Source organism: Manis javanica, chromosome 4 (genome assembly GCF_040802235.1).
Source record: "Manis javanica isolate MJ-LG chromosome 4, MJ_LKY, whole genome shotgun sequence".
Classification (NCBI taxonomy): Eukaryota; Metazoa; Chordata; class Mammalia; order Pholidota; family Manidae; genus Manis; species Manis javanica.
This window is the reverse complement of record NC_133159.1, coordinates 110,900,636-110,927,064: the sequence shown is the minus strand read 5'-3', so window position 1 is coordinate 110,927,064 and position 26,429 is coordinate 110,900,636. Positions and strand designations below refer to the sequence as shown.

Sequence of the window (26,429 nt, the reverse complement as noted above, 5' to 3'; positions counted from 1 at the left end):
CTGTAGACACTCCCTGGAAGAGGGAAGGCATCCAGTGAGTTTGAAGAAGGTACAAGAATGAGAGCAAAGGTTGTCATACTATGTTCCTGTAGGAGACTAGCATCATAGTGCATAAAGAAGTGCTCTGGCTTCTTAACAAAATGAGCATATAGCAGTCCTTTCTTCAATTCACAAAATAATTAATGCTCAACATGCTCTCAATTAAATGCTAAATTATTTTCATTTAAACCTTTGGCATTCACTAATGCCCACACAAGTAAGCATCATAAACAAAATAACTAATAAAAAAGAAAAAAATAATAGGAAAACTGGACTGTGACCACTTGCATACATGATTACTTCAGATGTTGCACAGTATTAACCAGTTAGAGTCCTATGGGAAAAATACAGAATCAGAGGCAGATTCTCCTAACAGAATGAACTCAGGGGAAACAATTAGATCTCTGATTTGACTGCTGTAGAGGATGGACCACAGGAGGAAGAGAAGATTGAGAAGGAAAAATGTGGGCACAGATCATAAGTAACTCATAACTCAATAACTGTAAGTAAGTTTGCCTCCTTTCTGTACATAGCAGAGGCCATGTGTGTGGGAGCGGAGTCCTGGCCCCTACATCATCACTGCCCACACTCCTGGCTTTGCATAAGTAACAACATCTCTCCACACCTCAGTTTCTTTGGTTATGCTCCTTCCCAACTAAGAATCTGTTTCAAAGACCTCAAATGTCAGTCAGCAAAATATATGCATAATTGTCCCAATAAATTCTTTAATATATTTTAATAAAATTTAAATATTAGATCTCAATAAAAAAGTCTTAGAAAATTTAGGGTGAAAGGATTATCTATAAGATGATGAAACAATTTGTTGTAATTGAACAAAATTTGTAGTGTACCAATCACTATTATAAATTCTAACAAATTAAATAATACAGACATATATGTATAAGAATGACACAAAGAACATTATAGACTTAGAGGGTAAAAGAAAATAATTCATTTGAAAGTGGTTAGAATTAGTAAGAAATTTCTCTGAATTGATCACATGTTATATATAAACAAATAGTAGGTTGAATTTATGAGCTGAATTGGCCCTTTACATAAAAGTTGCTAAATGAGAAATATTTGGAAATCACCTGAGTAAAAATTACACAAGACCCATATAAATGAAACTACAAAATGACCTATAAAAGAGTTGAATTATGGAGTCATGCCATTCACTTCTAAGGGAAGAACAATCTATGTAATTAATAAAACACCAAGCAAAATTTGTAGTGCTTGTTGGAAACATGTATGACTATATTATTTGAGTTAATGATAATTAAGAAAATAGAATAGTAGAGGTAAATGGGAAATAGTTATAAAAAACTCACAAAACAGGGAGCCAAGATGGCGGCGTGAGTAGAGCAGTGGAAATCTCCTCCCAAAAACACATAGAGCTATGAAAATATAACAAAGAAAAATCTTCCTAAAATAGAGACCACAGGACACAGGACAACATCCAGACCACATCCACACCTGCAAGAACCCAGCGCCTTGTGAAGGGGGTAAGATACAAGCCCCAGCCCGGCGGGACCCGAGCGCCCCTCCCCCCGGCTCCCGGCGGGTGGAGAGAAACTGGAGCGGTTTTTTTTTTTTTTTTTTTTTGGCGAGCGCTTTTTGGAAGCCTTAGAGGGACGGGCCCCCGTTGCTGGGGAGGCAGGGTGGCGGGACCGGTGAGGAGGTGCCTGGGAACGGTGCCGGAGGACAAAGAATATCCCGCGTTTCTCCCTGCGAGACCTGGGGGCGGGTGCCTGAGACCGGTGCCTGAGGATGGAGGAGGTCGCGCGTTTTTCCCCTTTTTTTTTTTTTTCTCTTTTTGGCGAGCGCTTTTTGGAAGCCTTGAAGGGACGGGGACCCCAGTGCTAGGGAGGCACGGTGGCGGGACTGGTGAGCGGGTGGCTGGGACCGGCGCCTGAGGACAAAGAATATCCCCCGTTTTTCCCTGCGGGACCGGTGGGCGGGTGCCTGAGACCGGCACTTGAGGACAGAGGAAATCGCGCGTTTTTCCCCTTTTTTTTTTCTCTTTTCTGCGAGTGCTTTTTGGAAGCCTAAAAGGGACAGGGACCCCGGTGCTAGGGAGGCAGGGCGGCGGGACTGGTGAGCGGGTGCGTGGGACCAGTGCCTGAGGACAAAGAATATTGAGCGTTCCTTCCCTGCGGGACCGGTGGGTGGGTGCTTTTTGGAAGCCTTGAAAGGACAGGGACCCTGGTGCTAGGGAGACAGGGCAGCAGGACCAGTGAGCGGGTGCCTGGGACCGGCACCTGAGGACAAAAAAAAAAAAAAAAATAGCTTGTTTTTTCCTTTTTTTTTTCTCTTTCTTTCTGTTCCCTCTCTCATTGTTGCTGTTGTTGTTTTGGTTTGGAGAGTGCTTTTTGGAAATCTTAAAGGGGCAGGACAGGTCACTTAGACCAGAAGCAGGGAATCTGGGGATCTCTGGGCACTCTAACCACCTGGGCAGCAGGGAGCACAGAGGCCCCTTACGGAGATAAATAGTCTCCTGGCTGCTCCCCCTCCAACGGGGCTCCACCATTTTGGAGGAACAGCCCCAGCCAGGCCAAGCCTACAGCAACAGCGGAGATAAACCCCAAAGCAACTGGGCAGGAAGCAGAAGCCCTGTCTGTGCACAGCTGCCCAGCACAAGCCACTAGAGGTCGCTATTCTCCCAGGAAAAGGCTACAAACCAACAAGAAGGGAAGCTCTTCCAGCGGTCACTTGTACCAGCTCTGCAAACTATCTCTATCACCATGAAAAGGCAAAATTACAGGCAGACAAAGATCACAGAGACAACACCTGAGAAGGAGACAGACCTAACTAGTCCTCCTGAAAAAGAATTCAAAATAAAAATCATGAACATGCTGACAGAGATGCAGAAAAAAATGCAAGAGCAATGGGATGAGATGCAGAGAAAAATGCAAGAGCAGTGGGATGAAGTCCGGAAGGAGATCACAGATGTCAGGAAAGAGATCACAGAAGTGAAACAATCCCTGGAAGGATTTATAAGCAGAATGGATAAGATGCAAGAGGCCATTGAAGGAATAGAAGCCAGAGAATAGGAACGTATAGAAGCTGACATAGAGAGAGATAAAAGGATCTCCAGGAATGAAACAACACTAAGAGAAATATGTGACCAATACAAAAGGAAAAACATTCGTATTATAGGGATACCAGAAGAGGAAGAAAGAGGAAAAGGGATAGAAAGTGTCTTTGAAGAAATAATTGCTGAAAACTTCCCCAAACTGGGGGAGGAAATAATCGAACAGACCATGGAATTATACAGAACCCCCAACAGAAAGGATCCAAGGAGGACAACACCAAGACACATAATAATTAAAATGGCAAGGATCAAGGACAAGGAAAGAGTTTTAAAGGCAGCTAGAGAGAAAAAGGTCACCTATAAAGGAAAACCAATCAGGCTAACATCAGACTTCTCAACAGAAACCCTACAGGCCAGAAGAGAATGGCATGATATACTTAATGCAATGAAACAGAAGGGCCTTGAACCAAGGATACTGTATCCAGCACGACTATCATTTAAATATGATGGTGGGATCAAACAATTCCCAGACAAGCAAAAGCTGAGGGAATTTGCTTCCCACAAACCACCTCTACAGGGCATCCTACAGGGACTGCTCTAGATGGGAGCACCCCTAAAAAGAGCACAGAACAAAACACACAACATATGAAGAATAGAGGAGGAGGAATAAGAAGGGAGAGAAGAAAAGACTCTCCAGACAGTGTATATAACAGCTCAATAAGCGAGCTAAGTTAGGCAGTAAGATACTAAAGAAGCTAACCTTGAACCTTTGGTAACCACGAATCTAAAGCCTGCAATGGCAATAAGTACATATCTTTCAATAGTCACCCTAAATGTAAATGGACTTAATGCACCAATCAAAAGACATAGAGTAATAGAATGGATAAAAAAGCAAGACCCATCTATATGCTGCTTACAAGAAACTCACCTTAAACCCAAAGATAAGCATAGACTAAAAGTCAAGGGATGGAAAAACATATTTCAGGCAAACAACAGTGAGAAGAAAGCAGGGGTTGCAGTACTAATATCAGACAAAATAGACTTCAAAACAAAGAAAGTAACAAGAGATAAAGAAGGCCACTACATAATGATAAAGGGCTTAGTCCAACAAGAGGATATAACCATTCTAAATATATATGCACCCAATACAGGAGCACCAGCATATGTGAAGCAAATACTAACAGAACTAAAGAGGGAAATAGACTGCAATGCATTCATTGTAGGAGACTTCAACACACCACTCACCCCAAAGGATAGATCCACCGGGCAGAAAATAAGTAAAGACACACAGGCACTGAACAACACACTAGAACAGATGGACCTAATAGACATCTATAGAACTTTACATCCAAAAGCAACAGGATATACATTCTTCTCAAGTGCACATGGAACATTCTCCAGAATAGACCACATACTAGCTCACAAAAAGAGCCTCAGTAAATTCCACAATATTGAAATTCTACCAACCAATTTTTCAGACCACAAAGGTATGAAAGTAGAAATAAATTCTACAAAGAAAACAAAAAGGCTCACAAACACATGGAGGCTTAACAACATGCTACTAAATAATCAATGGATCAATGAACAAATCAAAATAGAGATCAAGGAATATATAGAAACAAATGACAACAACAACACTAAGCCCCAACTTCTGTGGGATGCAGCGAAAGCAGTCTTAAGAGGAAAGTATATAGCAATCCAGGCACACTTGAAGAAGGAAGAACAATCCCAAATGAATAGTCTAACATCACAATTATTAAAACTGGAAAAAGAAGAACAAATGAGGCCTAAAGTCAGCAGAAGGAGGGACATAATAAAGATCAGAGAAGAAATAAACAAAATTGAGAAGAATAAAACAATAGCAAAAATCAACGAAACCAAGAGCTGGTTCTTTGAGAAAATAAACAAAATAGATAAGCCTCTAGCCCAACTTATTAAGAGAAAAAGAGAGTCAACACAAATCAACATAATCAGAAATGAGAATGGAAAAATCACGACAGACTCCACAGAAATACAAAGAATTATTAAAGACTACTATGAAAACCTATATGCCAACAAGCTGGAAAACCTAGAAGAAATGGACAACTTCCTAGAAAAATACAACCTCCCAAGACCGACCAAGGAAGAAACACAAAAGTTAAACAAACCAATTACAAGCAAAGAAATTGAAACAGTAATCAAAAAACTACCCAAGAACAAAACCCCGGGGCCGGACGGATTTACCTCGGAATTTTATCAGACACACAGAGAAGACATAATACCCATTCTCCTTAAAGTGTTCCACAAAATAGAAGAAGAGGGAATACTCCCAAACTCATTCTATGAAGCCAACATCACCCTAATACCAAAACCAGGAAAAGACCCCACCAAAAAAGAAAATTACAGACCAATATCCCTGATGAATGTAGATGCAAAAATACTCAATAAAATATTAGCAAACAGAATTCAACAGTATATCAAAAGGATCATACACCATGACCAAGTGGGGTTCATCCCAGGGATGCAAGGATGGTACAACGTTCGAAAATCCATCAACATCATCCACCACATCAACAAAAAGAAAGACAAAAACCACATGATCATCTCCATAGATGCTGAAAACGCATTTGACAAAATTCAACATCCATTCATGATAAAAACTCTCAGCAAAATGGGAATAGAGGGCAAGTACCTCAACATAATAAAGGCCATATATGATAAACCCACAGCCAGCATTATACTGAACAGCGAGAAGCTGAAAGCATTTCCACTGAGATCGGGAACCAGACAGGGATGCCCACTCTCCCCACTGTTATTTAACATAGTACTGGAGGTCCTAGCCACGGCAATCAGACAAAACAAAGAAATACAAGGAATCCAGATTGGTAAAGAAGAAGTTAAACTGTCACTATTTGCAGATGATATGATACTGTACATAAAAAACCCTAAAGACTCCACTCCAAAACTACTAGAACTGATATCAGAATACAGCAAAGTTGCAGGATACAAAATCAACACACAGAAATCTGTAGCTTTCCTATACACTAACAACGAATCAATAGAAAGAGAAATCAGGAAAACAATTCCATTCACCATTGCATCAAAAAGAATAAAATACCTAGGAATAAACCTAACCAAGGAAGTGAAAGACTTATACTCTGAAAACTACAAGTCACTCTTAAGAGAAATTAAAGGGGACACTAATAAATGGAAACTCATCCCATGCTCATGGCTACGAAGAATTAATATCGTCAAAATGGCCATCCTGCCGAAAGCAATATACAAATTTGATGCAATCCCTCTCAAATTACCAGCAACATTCTTCAATGAATTCGAACAAATAATTCAAAAATTCATATGGAAACACCAAAGACCCCGAATAGCCAAAGCAATCTTGAAAAAGAAGAATAAAGTAGGGGGGATCTCACTCCCCAACTTCAAGCTCTACTACAAAGCCATAGTAATCAAGACAATTTGGTACTGGCACAAGAACAGAGCCACAGACCAGTGGAACAGATTAGAGACCCCAGAAATTAACCCAAACATAAATGGTCAATTAATATTTGATAAAGGAGCCATGGACATACAATGGCAAAATGACAGTCTCTTCAACAGATGGTGCTGGCAAAACTGGACAGCTACATGTAGGAGAATGAAACTGGACCATTGTCTAACCCCATATACAAAGGTAAACTCAAAATGGATCAAAGACCTGAATGTAAGTCATGAAACCATTAAACTCTTGGAAAAAAACATAGGCAAAAACCTCTTAGACATAAACATGAGTGATCTCTTCTTGAACATATCTCCCCGGGCAAGGAAAACAACAGCAAAAATGAGCAAGTGGGACTACATTAAGCTGAAAAGCTTCTGTACAGCAAAAGACACCATCAATAGAACAAAAAGGAACCCTACAGTATGGGAGAATATATTTGAAAATGACAGATCTGATAAAGGCTTGACGTCCAGAATATATAAAGAGCTCACATGCCTCAACAAACAAAAAACAAATAACCCAATTAAAAAATGGGCAGAGGAACTGAACAGACAGTTCTCCAAAAAAGAAATACAGATGGCCAAGAGACACATGAAAAGATGCTCCACATCGCTAATTATCAGAGAAATGCAAATTAAAACTACAATGAGGTATCACCTCACACCAGTAAGGATAGCTGCCATCCAAAAGACAAACAACAACAAATGTTGGCGAGGCTGTGGAGAAAGGGGAACCCTCCTACACTGCTGGTGGGAATGTAAATTAGTTCAACCATTGTGGAAAGCAGTATGGAGGTGCATCAAAATGCTCAAAACAGACCTACCATTTGACCCAGGAATTCCACTCCTAGGAATTTACCCTAAGAACGCAGCAATCAAGTTTGAGAAAGACAGATGCACTCCTATGTTTATCGCAGCACTATTTACAATAGCCAAGAATTGGAAGCAACCTAAATGTCCATCGGTAGATGAATGGATAAAGAAGATGTGGTACATATACACAATGGAATACTACTCAGCCATAAGAAGTGGAAAAATCCAACCATTTGCAGCAACATGGATGGAGCTGGAGAGTATTATGCTCAGTGAAATAAGCCAAGCGGAGAAAGAGAAATACCAAATGATTTCACTCATCTGAGGAGTATAGGAACAAAGGAAAAACTGAAGGAACAAAACAGCAGCAGAATTACAGAACCCAAAAATGGACTAACAGGTACCAAAGGGAAAGGAACTGGGGAGGATGGGCGGGCAGAGAGGGATAAGGGAGGGGAAGAAGAAGGGGGGTATTAAGATTAGCATGCATGGGGGGAGGGAGAAAGGGGAGGGTGGGCTGCACAACACAGAGAGGACAAGTAGTGACTCTACCACATTTTGCTAAGCTGATGGACAGTAACCGTAATGTGGTTGTTAGGGGGGACCTGATATAGGGGAGAGCATAGTAAACATCGTATTCTTCAGGTAAGTGTAGATTAAAAATTAAAAAAAAAAAAGAAAGAAAGAAAGAAAAGGGGGATTACTCCTTAACAGGATAAAACTATTGGTAAATCAAAGATCAACGCATGCTTTAAATATCCTTAATGTTGATCACTTAAAGGGTGTCAGATGATCAGCTATGGAGGTACTCTTTTCTGATAATATTCCTTTCTCTTAATTAAAAAAAAAAAAAAAGCAGTTACTGTGTGCTGACCTCCAATGAGTTCTGCACAGTGGTATAGAGGGCATGTCAAAGTGTGGGCAAAGGGTCTGTTTGTTTCTACGCAGAAGATCAAGGCCTAGCTTGGATACCCAGAAAATGAACTAAGATACGATATGAGGAGGAGCTTCCGGCATCAGCACTCTCTGGAGGACTCGTGCCGGGGGATGATCATCAAAAAGCCTCCACAGGGATCCGGACGATGCTGCGGTTGTGGCTGCATCCAGCCCACCATCTCCTGGACTTGCCATAAGAAGGAGGAGGGAGATGTCTAGGCTGGCATGTGCATACAGTGAGACAACGAATTTGACTGGATCTGTACTGTTGGAACTCAACCAGGAGTTGGGAGGGGTGCAAGTTGTAGCACCCCAAAATCTCATGACTATAGACTATCTATGGTTAAAAGAACATATGGGATGTGAACAGATCCCAGAAATGGGCTGCTTTAATTTGTCTGATGGTGCAAGTACAGTTGGAAAATATCCATCATATCATAGATAAATTTTCACAAATGCCTAGGGTGCCTAAATGGTTTTCTTGGCTTCACTGGAGATGGCTGGTAATTATAGATTTGCTTTGTTTATGTCACCGTATTCCTATTATGTTAATATGTGTGTGCAAATTAGTTAGTAGTTTAAAACCTATACATACTTAAGGTACTATACAAGAAGATATGTCAAAGAAATAATCAATCCTCCCAAGTTTCCTTCATATGCTACATCTATAGCTTTTCTTCTTCCTTCCTAATTACAAACCTTAAATAGAATTCGTGCCTCATATCGAATTTACCGAGTATCATAATTCCTCCAGGTGGTAAAGATACCTCGAGACAAGTGCTGGGCATAGAAGCCACAGGGCATAAATCTGCAAAGAAGTAAAAAGCTAACCTTTGCAAACAATATGGCTTCTCTCTCACTTACCAACTTTACATTTCCCTGTATGGCCCCGGAAGATGACTGGTTAGCCAGAGACGGGTAAGATTCCTCAAGGGAGGAACAACCTAAGACAGGCACAGTCGCAGGGGGGCCATCAGGTGAGAATTTGGGGATCAACAGAGGTGAGGCTCAGAACCTCACCCCCCCTGCTTTGAGAGAAATCTTCTGCATCCGTGGATGTCTTGCTGCCCTTGTCTAGCCTGGATTAATACTTAGTCCATAGGCACACACCTGATCATCTGATCATCTACATTTGCCTTCTTACAGCACTAAACTATGTTTTCTACCTTTATCTTGCATCTACCTACCACTTCAGCATTTTATTAAAAATAAAAATAATAATAATAATAGGAGAAATGTGGGATCAACATATAAATCAAGTACAAAAATCAAATGAATATTCATATTTGACCTGATGGTTTATAGGTCATATTGCATGATCAAAACCGAAAGTTTCTGTGATGAATGCCCTTGTACTGTTCACCATGTAAGAATTTATTCACTCTGTAAGAATTCGTTCACCATGTAAGAACTTGTTCGTTATGCTTCAGAAGATTGGAGACTGACGAGAATTAGGCTTGAGATGGATTAATGATTGTACATTGAGCATTGACCCCCCTATACTGAATTTTATTGTTGTTAACAACCATTTGATCAATAAATATGAGAGATGCCCTCTCAAAAAAAAAAAAAAAAAAAAACTCACAAAACAAAGACTTCAAAAGAACAATAAATATTTGGGAAAACTTTCACTCTTACAAATAAAGAAATACAAATAAAATAGTGAAATACAATTTAATACCCATTATTGATTCTTTTAAAGAGATACTATCCAATTCTGGACTAGATGCATTAAAATAACATTTTTACATATTTCTGTTACAACAGTTTTATAATCAATTCTAACCCTCGAAATTGAATTTAGATAATACCCTAAAACTCAAACAAAAATTCAGGATTTTAAGATATTAATTTTTGTTACTTATAATCATAAACACACACAAACTCTAGAAACAAAGAATAATAAAATATTGATGAAATAAGCATGTTGTATCTCTATAGTATTATCTTCACTGGGAAGTGGTCATGATATAGGAGGTAGTTTCTAGGAGACTCATGAAGGTACCATTTTACCACTATGTCTCTGAGTCTATCAACCCATCAGCTATACCCTCTGCCCTGACAGATGGATCCCTAGCACACTTTTGTTACCAGCATCAGATGAAGCTTTGGCCTGAACATGGGACTGATCATCTGAAAACATAAAGTGACTAGCTGCAGAGCTGTGCAAGGACAAGGTATCATCCTGAGGGCACAGAGCTGTTGCTCTGAGTGGGTTATCATTAGATTGAGGCTCAAAATGATCATAAGATACTTGGTAATAATGTGTATGTGCTGGCTAAATGATGAAATCCAGTTATTGAGTTGCAGGGTCTCTGACCATGAAAATACTATAGTAGATGAGATGTTCCAAGAAAACAGGAAAAGCTAAAGGAACTTAACTTTAGATCCCTGAAGTTTCCAGGATGGGTCCTCTGCAGATTTATCTTCCTTTCAGCTTTTGTCCTTTCTCCCTTGTGCTTATCACCTTCAAACTGATTCCCTGAACAGTACTTCCTTTTCTCTGAGGAGCAGATCAGGGCTTCCCTCTTGTTCTGGTGACTGGTGCAGAGTGGGGGTGAAGACAGCAGTAACCCCACACTGTCCGCTGTCACAGGTGTCCCTATCAATAAGGCCACTTCTGGATGTCTGCCTCCAGGGAGCACTACAGCATGCTGAAGTGATATGGTGAGTCAGCCTTTCATAAGAGCTTTCTGAGAGTCCCAGTCTGGATGCCATACCTGCCCTTCCCCTCGGATTCACCTCAGAGCACTTGGCCTTTGTTATTGTTAGAGCCCCATGGAGTTGCCAAATGGGCACAAATGTATGAATTTTTATGTTGAAAGACACCCCTGTGACTCTTCCCTGTGTACTGGGCACAGCCTGTTGCATTTATTTTTATGATGTGATAAATTGGTCCTAGTCAGTCACATTATTTTATGAATATCCTTATTTTTTGTCACTATTCCCACCATCTTTGATTGTGCCTTCAATCTGACAGCTCACCTTCAGTCCATTGCTGAAGCTTCCACTGACATCACTTAATGGGCTAGAGGTCATCTTCTACATATTTGCTCAGAAATAGCTCATCAAGCCAAAATCAAGTTTAAAACCATTTCCTTTCTACTTGAAAGACATCTGGGCTGAATCTAAATTTCTTGGTTCACACTTTGTCACTGAAATACCTTATACCTGGTTTTCTTTCCCTTACAGTGACTTGATCTTTTTGTCTAACCAAAGGATTCTTCATTCTTAAAGTGTAATAATTTTACTAGGAATTTGTCACATTACCTTATCATAGTGTTATCATTTGAAATAAGGATCCAAATCCTCTTATACTTCAAAACAGATGTTTTGAATTCTGTTTAAAAATATTTATTGTGTCTCTTCTTTTGACTTAATTCTTTGGAGAAACTAGTACATATGTGCTAGATTTCCTTTGCTTGTCTTTTCTATCCTTTCTCTATGATCTTTTTTAAAGTAATTTTTAAATTTCTGGATTTTTTAAATCCTCAATTTTTCTATTGTCCTTTCTGTTGTTTTCTGTCCTCTTTTAAGCTCTTTGTCATCTTGTCTTTGTAAGATAAATTCTAAAATGTAAGATAAATTCCAACCGAAATAAGCAACAAAGGGCCAGGCAGTTTATTTGAGCACAATTCCTGGGTGATGTTCCCCAGTCTGGGTATCACAGGCCAGGGAAGTCATGCTCAGGAGGGAGTTTTTAAGAGAACAGGGAAGGGAGGGGGAAGTGGACCATGTTAGGGGTATGTGGGGAATTTTTTATTGGCTCAGGGTCAGGTGATGGACAGCCAGGGGTCTCCTCCTTCCCAATGGAGGGGGTCTGCATCCGGAGTTTGTCAGCATGTCATGGGACTGGAATCCAGGAAGAGCTATTTGTTCCTTCCCCATATGGCACAGAGCTACTTGGTGCTGTCTCTGCTCTGCCTGCATTATCCTCGCCCTTCTCCCTCCAGTGCCTCTAGCCTTACATTCCAGCCTTTTGGTCATAATGGGCAATGACTCGATCTGGCTACTTCCAGCTAACAAGAGGTATTGTGGGTGGAGGGGGGAGGTTTCCTAGCATGTAGTTACATTGCTCTGACTGCAAATATCCTGCTTTGCTTTTCCTAGAGGATCTCACCTTATTCTGACTAAGCCTATGGTTCCTGTCTCATTTTCTGCTCTACAGATAGAGACTCTAGCTGCTGCTAGGGAAAAGGGGGCGATGACTGCTCTGGCTGCTTCATGCTGAGAGGGGGCACAGTAAAGGGTGCAGCTAGGTCTCCATCACTGGTCAGTTGAGAGGGCCTCGGAAGGTTGGCGCTTCTATTCTGGACTTCATTTCTATTGCTATTTGCAGTTTTGTGGCTTCGAGGCAAGACAGAACAAATTGTTATTAGGTTAAGTAGCAACATCTGGAGTTGGATTTTCCATTCTGGAAGGACAAACATGATGAGATTAAGAATGCATGGCTGAATATGAGAACTAGAAATATGAAGAGTCTAACTGAGAATCATAGCCAGGTATCATGGGGAAACTAGAATTCTGGATCGAGTTTAGATCTCAATGACTAGTATTAGGATTTAGTATAGATAAGACTGCATTATTGAAACAAACTAGTATTAGGATTTAGTATAGATAAGACTGCATTATTGAAACAATAATTTTCTCTAAAATCACCCTCATTTTTATTAGAAGTAGCCAGATTCAGAAAATAATTAACAGTTGGCTTGATTATTTGCATAAGTGCAGCAATAGTAATTGATTACATGGGATCTTTTAAATATGCTTTGCTGGAACTTTTTGTAAGGAAATTCAGATTGAACTTTTAAGTGCTTCTTGAGGCCAGAAAGCTAAGCCAGACTTGCCATCAGGTTATGCCTGCAGTACCTGTAGATTTGGGTGAATTCCTCTCTTCTTGAGGTTCCCGAGACATTCCTGAGGTTCCGGCACTTGCCAGTAAGTGACCTTCCTTACTCACCTGGTAAGGCTGCTGGGAACTCTGTAAGCAAGGTACTAGGCCAGTTCTTCTAAGGGGCTTTGTTGGCTTTATAAAGTCAATCTTAGTTCCTTAAAGCTGTCTGTTTGTATCTGAGTTTACATACATATCTGTCAGGTATGACATTCCAGTCAAAGCCATGGTAATATAACCAGTGTTTTTAATTGGTCCTCTTACAAGGAAAGCAGATTCTTATTGAACTTATGCAAATAAACATACTGCCATGAAATATAAAAAGTCACTGAGAGTTTTTAAGTTCTGGAGGGATCAGGTAGAGAGAAAGATAAAGTTTCAATTCTGCTTATAAAGGCAGTCATTTACTAAACTGTTGTCAGCTTAAGAGAAAAAGCTTAACATATTTTATCAACAACATTTGAAACAAAAAGCCACAAAATTATCTTCCTTAGTTTACTTAATCCTATGTAACTAATACCTGTTCTGCAGAAATCTATTTTACTAGTTTAGGAGTAATAAAACAGTGACTATAGATGACAAAAGACTTACAAATGACAATGGTTAAAGATCTGATGAGAGCTTACTGTAAGACAGTTGTCATAGGGAAATTTGGATATTTTTGTGACATAAAACATTCAGTAACAAAGTTTAGCATCATTCCCTTTGACAGTGCTTTCCAGGTAATTAAGCAGGTAATTATATATTGGATAAATAAGCCAAATTAGCCAAATACTTTCTCCAATGAGAAAAAATTCCTCTGACATGTTCTAGGGGCCCTCTGGAAAATATTAAAGTTAACTAGAGGTAAAAGCACCTTTTTGCATTTGATTTTGGGAAGTTGTTAAAAGTTTTAAGGCACTTGCTTAAATAGTTACATTAGACAAAGCTGCACTTCACTTTAAGCATTTTTCTTTGAAAGATTTAACAGATACCATTAACTTAAATGAGTTTAGGTAAACTTAGGCAGCTGATAACCATAAGGACATGTCCATTCAGTTCAACTTAAATTAGCATTAATGCTTAATATCTTCTATTAGAATTTTCTGGAAATTTTAGAATGCCCAATTTTCACAAGTGCTTGTTTCTAAATCAATTTTTATTAATGCTATTGGAGGTAGGAAAATATTTTTTATTTACACACTTAGACACACAAATATACAAATTGAGACATAACAACTACAGTTAGCAACACTCTTCATATAAAAACATATACACAGACAGACAAACTGATATAAAGATTTGAGTTACTGATATTCAATTGCTTTCTTTATTTCTTTTTTAGCTTCTTGTCCATGGCTTCTGGAACTGGAGGGCGGGAGGAGGGTGTTCTGGTGGGGGAAGAGGGTGGTGAAGGTGGAAGGAGAGGGGGAGGGGGTTGTGCAACCACTGAAAGATGAGAGCAGGACAGCGGCATGGTTGAGAATGTAGGGCTTTAAGATGCCGGCAACACATGGGAGGACAAAGAACTTAAAGATGGTGGTGGAGAGAGGTGGGGGTAGCGAGCTGAGAGAGGTGGGAGACTAAGGTCCTCTGGTGGATCTGTAAAGGAAGAAGGACTGGGCAGAGTAAGAGGCTGACAATCTTTAACTGGAGATTGGGCTAGGAGAGCCTGAGTCATTGAACACTTAAAATAAAGGTCTGGTCTGGGCCGGAACGCAATGTCCAAAAAGTCTGCACATGTGGGATTTCAATCCACTTTCTGCTTCGGTGGCAATAATGAGTCAAGTCGGTGAGGAGGCCAAAATCAAAAGTTCCCTCAGCAGGCCAGCAAGATTGTTTGTCCAAGGGATACTGAGGCCCAGCCTCAGAGCAAAGAAAGACTAAGTTCCATATGCGAACTTCCCAGGGCAAATATAGAGTAGCCAAATTAGAAATGAGACACCACAATGGGGTCTGAGCCTCTGCTTTTGAGGGCTGGTTCCCCATGTCTGTGTTACCCTCCCAACTAATCCCACTGAGAGGACCGCCCAGTGTCCCAAGCACACCAAGACAGGGGAGAATTCCTGGAAGCCTGGATGAGGGACGTCTCCCACACCACAGGGCCAGGGGTGGGCTGGATGTCCGCAGACATCCTGGTAGCCTGGTTTAGGGACATCTCCCACACCGCAGGGCCAGGGGAGGGCCAGATGCCCGCAGAAGGTGGCCTGGATGCCCAGGGGCTGAATGCCTTAACCTGGACGTAGCTACAATTTCAAATGGACCAGGTGAAATGGAGTTAGGAAGGGAAACAGACTGGGGGAAGCTGAGGGACTCACCGGAAAATAGTCCACACAGAGGAGAGCAGGCTGAGATCCCAGTTCGGGGAAGGAGGGGGCAGGGCCACTGGTGGCTGGTTGGGGCCCCACGCTCATGCTCCTTCCCGGGTTTTGGCACCAAATGTAAGATAAATTCTAAAATGTAAGATAAATTCCAACCAAAATAAGCAGGTGATGAGAGGCAACAAAGGGTCAGGCAGTTTATTTAAGCACAATTCCCAGGCAAGGTTCCCCAGTCTGGCTATCACAGGCTGGGGAAGTCACACCCAGGAGGGTAGGTGGGGAGTTTTTAAGAGAACAGGGAAGGGAGGGGGAAGTGGGCCATGCTAGAGGCATGTGGGGAATTTTTTATTGGCTCAGGGTCGGGTGATGGACAACCAGAGGTCTCCCCCTTCTTAATGGAGGGGGTCTGCATCCGGGGTTTGTTGGCACCTCATGGGACTGGAATCCAGGAAGAGCTGTTCATTCCTTCTCCATACGGCACAAAGCTACTTGGTGCTGTCTCTGCTCCACCTGCATTGTCCTCACCCTTCTCCCTCCAGTTTCTGAAATGGTTTTGTCCTTTCCTCCCTCCCACCTCTCTCACCTTTTCTTTCCTGTTTTTGCTCCTGAGTGCCATCAGTGTTTGTTTTGTTCCCACTTTCTGGCCACATCTGCCCTAAGTTGCTGTTGTTATTCTTCATGGTCTTTATAGCTTCACCTATTTCATGAAAACATTAATGCTTATGTTCATAGGATTATGTTATTTTTTTCATCAGCTTTGCTGCAACATTTGTCTGCTGTGTATTTTCATAAGAACAGACTTCCAATGCACTTTTTCACAATGTTTTATGGTGTCTGAACTCGTGTCTTTTTTTGTTACCCATTTTTGCAAAATTGGATTTTCCTGGGCCATCTTTCAGCAAGAGGTTCCTATGGAGTGGGTAGAGGTGGCAAAGAACCTAGTAAATAGTTTTCCAGATTTCTCAGCTCAAAGGCACCCCTTCTGTCACTGCAGTGAAGGACTGTGAAGCTGTATCCCCTGGACTCTGAGGATCTGAGATTCACATGTGGTTCAGACGGGGTTTGAAGCCAGCTCTGAGACCTCCATCTCCCCTGCAGCTTCATATTTCCACAGGCCTCTGACATTGTGGAACCTGTCTCTGCTTTCCAAAGGTTCACACTACCTTTGCTAAAATGCTGCTTCTGATATCAGCTACCCTAAGCTGCCCTGAGCAATTGAAGAGCCTCACAGACATCTCCAGTTCCAGCTTAGTTCTGTTCATTGATATTCCCACTCAGGGTGGAGCGCTCTCCTGGAAGCGAGCACTGGCAGGTGACTTCATCCCTGATCTGCTCCATAGCTCCATCACAGCTGCCTGTGCACATGTGCGGGCCCTATCACCTTGATCACACCCACATATTCACAGGCTGTAGGTTTTCCTTTCAGTTTTCTTCCAGTATCACTGTATTTGTAGTGTGTCTGTATTTATTATGTGTATGTGTCTCATGCTCCTTCTTGCTTTCTATGGCCTCCTGGAAGAAAATTGGCTAAGATTTTAAACTAAGCTTCCATCATGTTTTACAAAATAAAAAGTGCTGCTTATATAAAATAAGTGAACAGAGCAAGATAAAATATTGCATTCATCTTATAATCACAGCTCTATGAAAACACAAATAGAAGGAGAACAATAACCCCTAGAGTTAACAATGGCCACAAATGTCTGGTCATTTGTATTTTCTAGTCTATATATTTTCCACAAAAAGCACATTTACTTTTCATTTCTCAATAAAACAAAATAAATGTTTCCATTTACACATACACACACAAACACACACACACACACACACACACACACACACACACACACACAGAGGAGGCTACTCTGATGGGAGGGAAGACAGATCAGAGGAGAAGCGCCTGTGGGAGGGAGGCCAGTCAGCCAGCTGTTTCTTCTTGCTAGTAAGACAAGCAGGAAGGCCACAGGCTAGCGGCCACACCCCTGTATACTTGGAGCTCATTCTGACATTTCTGGCTCTGAATCCCCATACTCTACTTAAGAAAGTGTTTTGCATAAGGTTTGCACTGACCCTGCCTTTGGAATGCACTCCCCTCTCCTCCCCTCCCCTCCTCTGTCCTCCCAGGCCCTTGGCCCTGCTCTGTGCTACCTAAAGGTCCCTTTGCCACACCCCACCTCACTCACAGTTCCTGAGACCTCCTCCCTCCCCAGCTCTCCCAACACTGTCCTGGCTCTGTGCTTTTCTCTTATTCTCTTACCCATTGTGAGCTCCCACTCCTTTCTCATTTCATATTTTTGGGACAATGATCTAGCAGGCTTTTTTAAAGGCAATGATGGAGAGAAAGGCTTTAAATTTCATTTAGTGGAAAAATGTTGTCTGACCTTAAAACTGATCATAGAAGACAATAACATAAATGGAAGCATGCTAATTTTTCAACAAGCAATTTAACATAAAACACAAACAATACGTTTTAATGTCAACTCACCTAAAGCCAATTTGATAAGTAAAAATTTGACTTTTGGAAAATTGGCATTAGTTGACTTTCTTTATAAGTGCAAAGCCCATAGTGAAGTTGAGGGATTTATGACATCTTGAGTTTTCATTGCATACTTTCAATTTAGGTCTCCCAAATTTCCTCAATTGCAGATTTACCTGAAGGTTAATATCGACCATAAAGTATGATGGGCTCCTTGCTTCTTCAGGATTAGCCCTTCTTTTCAACTCCCATCCCTGATTTCCCAGAGAACTGGTTAGAAATGGGATGAGGAAGCGTCCAAGTGAGAAATGAAGAAACTCCCGTGAGTGACAGGACAGGTCCTCAAGGCAGATAGTGGACAGAGGTACAAAACATCTGACAATTATGCGAGATGGAATACCTGGAAGCCTGCCCTGCGGTCCTGCATCACAGCTCCTCCAGCCAAAGCAGGGACTGTCATCCTGCAACAGATCATTGCTGCTGAGATGCCATCAGTCAACAAGAGAGCACAAACATTTTCAGGTACATCCAGCCTATGGTACTGTCTCTCAATCAATTTTTAAAATTAGTTCACTTGGAAATAGTGAATAAAGTCTAAAAGTATATGAGAAAGTACTTTTTCTGTTTGGGGAATTTGATGCAAAAAAATATTCTTTTTCTATCTCCTGTTCAGTCATATGTATGTGCACAGGGAATTAAGGAGAGAAGGTATGTGCTTCATGCTTCCTCCAGACTTGTAAAGAGCTTGGTGCTTGGACATAGAGGGAAAACCCCAGGGACCTGGACAGCACCTCCTCAGGAACCAGGCTGCAGACAGTTACAGACCCTTCTGTAAGTGCCAATTTTCCCTCTCCCAGAAAAGAAGACATGTACACTAGACACCCAAAAGTGTTTGTAATGCAAATACCTCAGTTTCATCAGGGAATCATATAGCTATTGAATTTCTTTCTGGTGGGGCTGGGTCTCACTCCAGAAAAACTTTGAACAAACCTAATTTGCAAAGTATTTTTTTCTTCATATGCCAAGCTTCTCCTGGGCTCTTTCTCAACTGATGCTCCCCAGCCCCCACTTCTTCCTGCTCTTTCTCGCAACACCTTCACCCTGCTTCACTCTTGACCACAAACTCACCTTTGAGAAGTTAACATGAAGGACAAGAAAATTTCAGGAATACCTCCAGAGGATGCAGGGATTCCAGAGTGAGGTACTATGGCTCTGACAATAGCAGGAGGTGACTCTTGCACAACTGATTCATGCCAGATCACTGTTGGCATTCCTGTACCTCTGCTGTCTCCAGGAAGGCACTCATGGGAGCGACCAGAATTCCTCTCAGACTAGCATTGTAGATTGAGCTCTTTCTGAGGTCAGAGTCCGACAGAGTATTCGGGGTATCCCTAGGTCTTGGGATCAGGAACTTTTTGCTCAGGTCAACATTATGCTAAGAAATCAAGGATGTACTGACCCCTTATCCTGCTCCTGGGTGAAATGTCTCTGCTCAGAGGCCCAGCCTAATCTCCACTTTGGTCACCCATAGTTCCAGACTGTTCTATCTCTTGGCTCCTCCCCTCCCTCCACTCTTCTCGGCCCTTTCCTGGGGACCTAAGGCTCTGCTTCCCTCTTTTGCAGTCCCTGAGAGACTGCCAGAGACATGGGTCCCTAACGCCTGGTAGCAGTGATGGGAAGAGGAAGGGGGAGTAATGCTGAGTACTCCATTTCCACAATTTGTCTCCTCCCCACCCTGGGTTCTTGGCTGTTGTTGATAATACAGAGGTTCTAAAGTTAAGGAAGAGCAGGAAATGAATATTGGGGGCAACTAGCTCTTTTGATTACCATATGAGTTTCTAGGAAAGAATGGATGGACTGCTGGGTATCTAGAAGCAGATGAGCTTGGTGTGCTGCATTGTATCTGACAGAATCATACCTGTGACGTCCATTACAAAAAGTGAGGAAACTCATACCTACAATGCCACTTCCGTGGATCCAGACATGAAGTGATGCCAGTGTCCTGGGGTGAGGGTAGAAAAGTCAATTAGGCAATCATCATAGGAGTTTCCAAAAGTGTGGCTCTGAAAAGGGTGTGCACTGCATTTTGAGATGCTGTGGGACACTCTCTGGGGGGCAAACCACTGACTTGATGCCTTCTAACATAATTTCCTTAATTATAATTGAGGGAAACTATGAAAATATCCAAAGTGAAGCTTTAAGAAAGCCCAATGAAGGGCTTCACCAAGCTGGTGGAGACCTTTTCCCATGCCTCTTTTCTTCCTGCCTGAGTCCCAGACATTGCAGTTGGAGCCCCAGTACCCTAGTAGTCTGGCAGAAGCCACCTAGTATCCAGAACTAAAGATGGAGAAGGAGCAAAGGAAAGGAGCTCCGGTCTTTGATGACATAGAGCTACCAAACAGCTTGGATTACATCCCTTCAGATTTTCAACATTTGAAATAAAATTAATCCTCTCATTTATTTAAGGGCTGCTATTTCAGGTTACTGTTACTCAAAGCCAAAATGAATTTCTAACACAAACACAAAAGCAAGGTATTATACAAATATAGACATGCCAGAGCTTATACCATACATATATGGAAGAGGCAGATAAAGGATCTTTTAATCACAAAGGGATCCCAAGAAGCTCCACATAACACTAGAGAGGAAAGGCAGGCTGCTCTCACTTAAGACAGAAGTCCCTGAAAGTAGACCTGGTGATCCAACTCCTTTTATACTGACCTCAGACCAGCTTAGATTCCTCATGAAGTGCTTTTACATACAATCTTTATGGTAACTATTTAAGATGGCTGTCTTTCCCACTGGTCTAAAAGCTTCATATTCAATACACAATGCCTATCTCAACTGAGGTATCCAGTGCATATTTGGTTAATAGACAAATAATAAAAGTATGAAAGAGCTTTACATTGTGTGTACAGGAAAGCAAGTTTGCAAATTAGATGTTAAGTTTGTCGGTGCTGCACCTACTGATGATGAAGATGGTGGTGATGATGTTAGTAACAGCAGTGACCATATCTCTTATCCTTTTAACTCCTGTTCTCTTAGGCCAACTCTTCTTTACATCACCTGATGTGGCAAAGGGCATGCTTATCGAAAGTAATGGCCTTGGCAATTACCCCCTCTTTCTCCTTCCCTTACCTTCATATTCCTTGAATAAGATGTCAGGGTTTATGAATCTATTCTCTTAATGCTGGACATTTAGACTGTAACTGATTTTTCCATAATTCTAAATGCTGCTCTAGACCTGCTTTAATGTGCATATAATGTCCTTGTATGCATACACAAGTGTTTGAATAGTTAAGATAGGAAAATTTTAAATTGTTGGGACAGAGAGTATGTCAGGTGTTGTAATAGTTACAGAAAACTTACCTCCCAGTGACTGCATGTCATTTGATACTCTCACCACAGTCTATACAAATATCTCTTTCCCAAGTTTAGTTAGCTTTTAATATTTTAAAACAGTTGTTTTTAATATTTGCCAAGTTGAAGGGCAAAAATGATATCAAATTATTTATTTAACTTGTATTTCTCCAAATACCTATGAGGGTTACCATCTCATTTTGCACTTATTTGTTACATGAATTTCTTCTTTTGTAAGCATCCTGCCCATACATTTGTCTAGTTTTCTAAAGATAATTTTTATATTATCTTTATTCTTTTTTATATTATTTATGTAAGTTATTTCTATATTCTGAATTTATTTCCCTGATTATTATGTGTACTAGACATTTTTTTCTCTCAATCTATTGTTCATCTTTCAGTATTTTAAAGAATAGCATTGGTAACATAGAAAAAATTTTAATGTAGTCATCTTTATTAGCTTTTTACTTTATAATGTTTTATCTTGTATCTTATTTTTAAAAGTCTACATTACTCCAAGTTTATAAAGATATTCTCCTATGTTTTATTCCATTATTTTAGGGCTTTGATTATTCATTTAGGGTTTATTTCTGAAAATATTAAGGGCTTTGGCATGTCTATATTTGTATAATACATATTTGGTTATTCATGAGACATTCATGAATTTGGTCTTCATCAACAGTTCCTGAAAACTCCACAGTTTTAAAGGAGAAATGTGTGTTTTGGTCATGTTATTGAGAGACTTTTGGACTCCACCCAAGGAGGCTGAATCAGCCAATGGTCAATAATTTAGTCAATCATAACTTCACAATGAAGCTCTCACAAAACCCCTGAGAAGAGCTTATTGTTCACTGCTCTGCTCAGTTGTATCCTGCTTCTCAGTAAGAGGAGCTTCTAAGCTTGAGTAACCCGAACACCTCCACATACCACTGAGTCAGGCCCCAAGCTCCACCAGGATGAAGGCTCCTTTATTTAGGACCTTGCCCTATATATCTGGCTGTTAACCTGTATCCTTTATTAAACTGGTAAATCTAAGTGGTTTCCTGAGTTCTGTGAGCCGCTCTAGCAAATTAACTGAACCTAAGGGGAAGGTCATTGGAACCTCTGATCTGTAGCTGGTAAGTCAGAAGCACAGGTTAACTGCCTGGGGCTTGTGACCAGCCTCTGGAGTCAGGGGTGGAGGGCAGTCTTGCAGGACAGGGGAATTTGGTCATGTCTCCAGGCAGATAGCATCAGAATTGAGTTGCATTCTTGGATACTCTGCTGATGTTCAAAAATTGCTTGGTGTTAATATGTGTGGGAAGACTCTCCCCCATACTTACACACCCTGGAATTGAATAGGGGAACCTGAATGGAGTTATACCACTATTACTGCTGTGTATAATATATATATATATATGTAGGAAAAGAAGACACCTTCTCAGTCATATATTAACATATATTCACAGCTGTAACTCTGAGGAGAGGAAATCCCAGGGCACCAAAATACCTCTAAAACCAGAATCAGTCAAAGGTAGAAATAAAAATTTAAACCCGCTTATTACTCACAAACTGCCATCTGATGAAATCTCTTTTCTGCTCCCGCAGAAGAAAGAAAGACCTCCCCTCAACTTCTCAGGTTCAGGTAAGCCCTTGGTCACCCAGGTAATTATCTGTTGATACGGAGATGAACTACTTTCTCTCTACCCCTTAGGAATGCCTGTTAATATGGATATGCACTAAATCCAGGCAAGAAATTTTGAAAATCCTTCCATTTTACCCACAACAGCTCTGTTCCCAGAGCCACCTGAGCTATGGCAGTAGCTAGAGCCACCAGAGGGCTCACACTCACAGAATTTGGCGCTTCAGTGGTGGTGCCAGTGGAAGAGTTGGGGCCTTTGTTGGTTCAGGCTGCAGCTGCCACCCACAGAGCTGGAGCCAAAGAAGCCTCCAGAGTGACAGCAACCCCCAGAGCTAGGGCCAAAGCAGGAGACTGGATGTGGGCAGGGCACTGGGTACTGGGGTGGGCATTTTGGAGGGCACTTTGGTGGGCATTTGGGGGGGACACTTTGGAAGGCGGTGGCACTGCTGTTGGTTTTCCTGATAAGACATCTTAGCAGGATTTTTTCCATCTGAAAATGAATCATGAAATTATTTAGCTATGTGAAACCACACATGGTAATTTCACTTCTTTTAAATGACACGTTTAATGATATCTAGCTTGTATATATTAGTAAATAAAAAGAAACATCTTAAGTCTTTCCCCTGAATAAAATGTTATTTGAAAAATCAGATATAATTCTACATATGAATTATCATGTCAGATATATCTCTATATATGAATTTATCTGAAAAATCAGTTTCTTATTCTATTTTTCAATAGATAACTAGTTTTCTTAATCATTATAAGCTTAACAAATGTCCATACCCCACTGAAGTGCCTATTCCCTTAATATCAGAATAAATCTCTAACAAAATTGTGAGACCCACACTTCTCCAAGCCCATGGCAAGATTTCCAGAGACTTGGTCAGACTAAGTCTTATTTCAACTCATTACTACACAGAATCAAAGATAACAACTCTTACCTCAGCCTCCCTCCTTCTTCCACACCCTTCTGTTTTTAACCTTCCAACTACCAACTCCTCCCTTGTCCTGATCAGAATCTCCTCTCAGGCTCCATTTCTCATTCCCCCTGGTCACTGGTGGGACCACAGGCTCATCCATGGGGAGTCAGAGCAGATGGAGATGCTGGAGCTGGGATGTCTTTTATAGGCCCAGGCTGGTGCAGAGAGGGGCAGGAGGTGACCCTTGCATAACCAGTTATGTGCTGGGTCATTCCTGACATTCCCCTGCCTCCCTGTTTCTGCCTCTCAGGAGGCTTTGGGATCCCTCAGGACCCCTCTGGGGCTGGAGTCCAGAGCTGCTTTAGCTAGTCACAGTTTTCCTCATGTTGAGTCAGAGCTGCTCACTGGGGATTCCCAAGGAGTCAGTGCCTGAACAAAATCTCAGGGAATGACTTGAGGAATCCAGAGGTCCAGACTACAGCTTTTCTGTGGAAATGTTTTTTTTTTTTTTTTTGAGAGGGCATCTCATATTTATTGATCAAATGGTTGTTAACAATAATAAAATTCAGTATAGGGGGGTCAATGCTCAATGTACAATCATTAATCCATCTCAAGCCTAATTCTCGTCAGTCTCCAATCTTCTGAAGCATAACGAACAAGTTCTTACATGGTGAACGAATTCTTACATAGTGAATAAATTCTTACATGGTGAACAGTACAAGGGCAGTCATCACAGAAACTTTCAGTTTTGATCATGCAATATGACCTATAAACAATCAGGTCAAATATGAATATTCGTTTGATTTTTGTACTTGATCTATATGTTGATCCCCCATTTCTCCTAGTATTATTATTATTTTTATTTTTAATAAAATGCTGAAGTGGTAGGTAGATGCAAGATAAAGGTAGAAAACATAGTTTAGTGCTGTAAGAAGGCAAATGTAGATGATCAGATGATCAGGTGTGTGCCTATGGACTAAGTATTAATCCAGGCTAGACAAGGGCAGCAAGACATCCACGGATGCAGAAGATTTCTCTCAAAGCAGGCGGGGTGAGGTTCTGAGCCTCACCTCTGTTGATCCCCAAATTCTCACCTGATGGCCCCCCTGCGACTGTGCCTGTCTTAGGTTGTTCCTCCCTTGAGGAATCTTACCCGTCTCTGGCTAACCAGTCATCTTCCGGGGCCATACAGGGAAATGTAAAGTTGGTAAGTGAGAGAGAAGCCATATTGTTTGCAAAGGTTAGCTTTTTACTTCTTTGCAGATTTATGCCCTGTGGCTTCTATGCCCAGCACTTGTCTCGAGGTATCTTTACCACCTGGAGGAATTATGATACTCGGTAAATTCGATATGAGGCACGAATTCTATTTAAGGGTTGTAATTAGGAAGGAAGAAGAAAAGCTATAGATGTAGCATACGAAGGAAACTTGGGAGGATTGATTATTTCTTTGACATATCTTCTTGTATAGTACCTTAAGTATGTATAGGTTTTAAACTACTAACTAATTTGCACACATATATTAACATAATAGGAATACGGTGACATAAACAAAGCAAATCTATAATTACCATCCATCTCCAGTGAAGCCAAGAAAACCATTTAGGCACCCTAGGCATTTGTGAAAATTTATCTATGATATGATGGATATTGTCCAACTGTACTTGAACCATCAGACAAATTAAAGCAGCCCATTCCTGGGATCTGTTCACATCCCATATGTTCTTTTAACCATAGATAGTCTATAGTCATGAGATTTTGGAGTGCTACAACTTGCACCCCTCCCAACTCCTGGTTGAGTTCCAACAGTACAGATCCGGTCAAATTCGTTGTCTCACTGTATGCACATGCCAGCCTAGACATCTCCCTCCTCATTCTTATGGCAAGTCCAGGAGATGGTGGGCTGGATGCAGCCACAACCGCAGCATCGTCCGAATCCCTGTGGAGGCTTTTTGATGATCATCCCCCGGCACAAGTCCTCCAGAGAGTGCTGATGCCAGAAGCTCCTCCTCATATCGTATCTTAGTTCATTTTCTGGGTATCCAAGCTAGGCCTTGATCTCCTGCATAGAAACAAACAGACCCTTTGCCCACACTTTGACATGCCCTCTATACCACTGTGCAGAACTCATTGGAGGTCAGCACACAGTAACTGCTTTTTTTTTTTTTTTTTAATTAAGAGAAAGGAATATTATCAGAAAAGAGTACCTCCATAGCTGATCATCTGACACCCTTTAAGTGATCAACATTAAGGATATTTAAAGCATGCGTTGATCTTTAATTTACCAATAGTTTTACCCTATTAAGGAGTAATCCCCCTTTCCTTCTTTCTTTCTTTCTTTCTTTTTTTTTTTTTTTTAAATTTTTAATCTACACTTACATGAAGAATACTATGTTTACTATGCTCTCCCCTATATCAGGTCCCCCCTAACAACCACATTACGGTTACTGTCCATCAGCTTAGCAAAATGTTATAGAGTCACTACTTGTCCTCTCTGTGTTGTGCAGCCCACCCTCCCCTTGCTCCCTCCCCCCCATGCATGCTAATCTTAATAACCCCCTTTTTCTTCCC

The 26,429-nt window shown here is 41.1% G+C and overlaps 2 long non-coding RNA genes across 3 annotated transcripts in view; both read right to left on the bottom strand.

The window, feature by feature from the left end:
* LOC118972192 (uncharacterized) overlaps positions 1-26,429 on the bottom strand; it is a 67,981-nt gene that overhangs the window by 5,617 nt on the left and 35,935 nt on the right. The window lies entirely within an intron of this gene.
* Positions 14,341-26,154, bottom strand: LOC140848994 (uncharacterized). 2 transcript variants are annotated; one of them, XR_012130379.1, is made up of 4 exons: positions 23,883-26,154; positions 23,149-23,428; positions 19,913-19,959; positions 14,341-18,418 (listed from the first exon to the last, which is right to left on the bottom strand). It is a non-coding gene; the product is annotated as an uncharacterized lncRNA (long non-coding RNA). The 2 variants fall into 2 exon arrangements; XR_012130378.1 differs by having other exon boundaries at positions 14,341-19,959.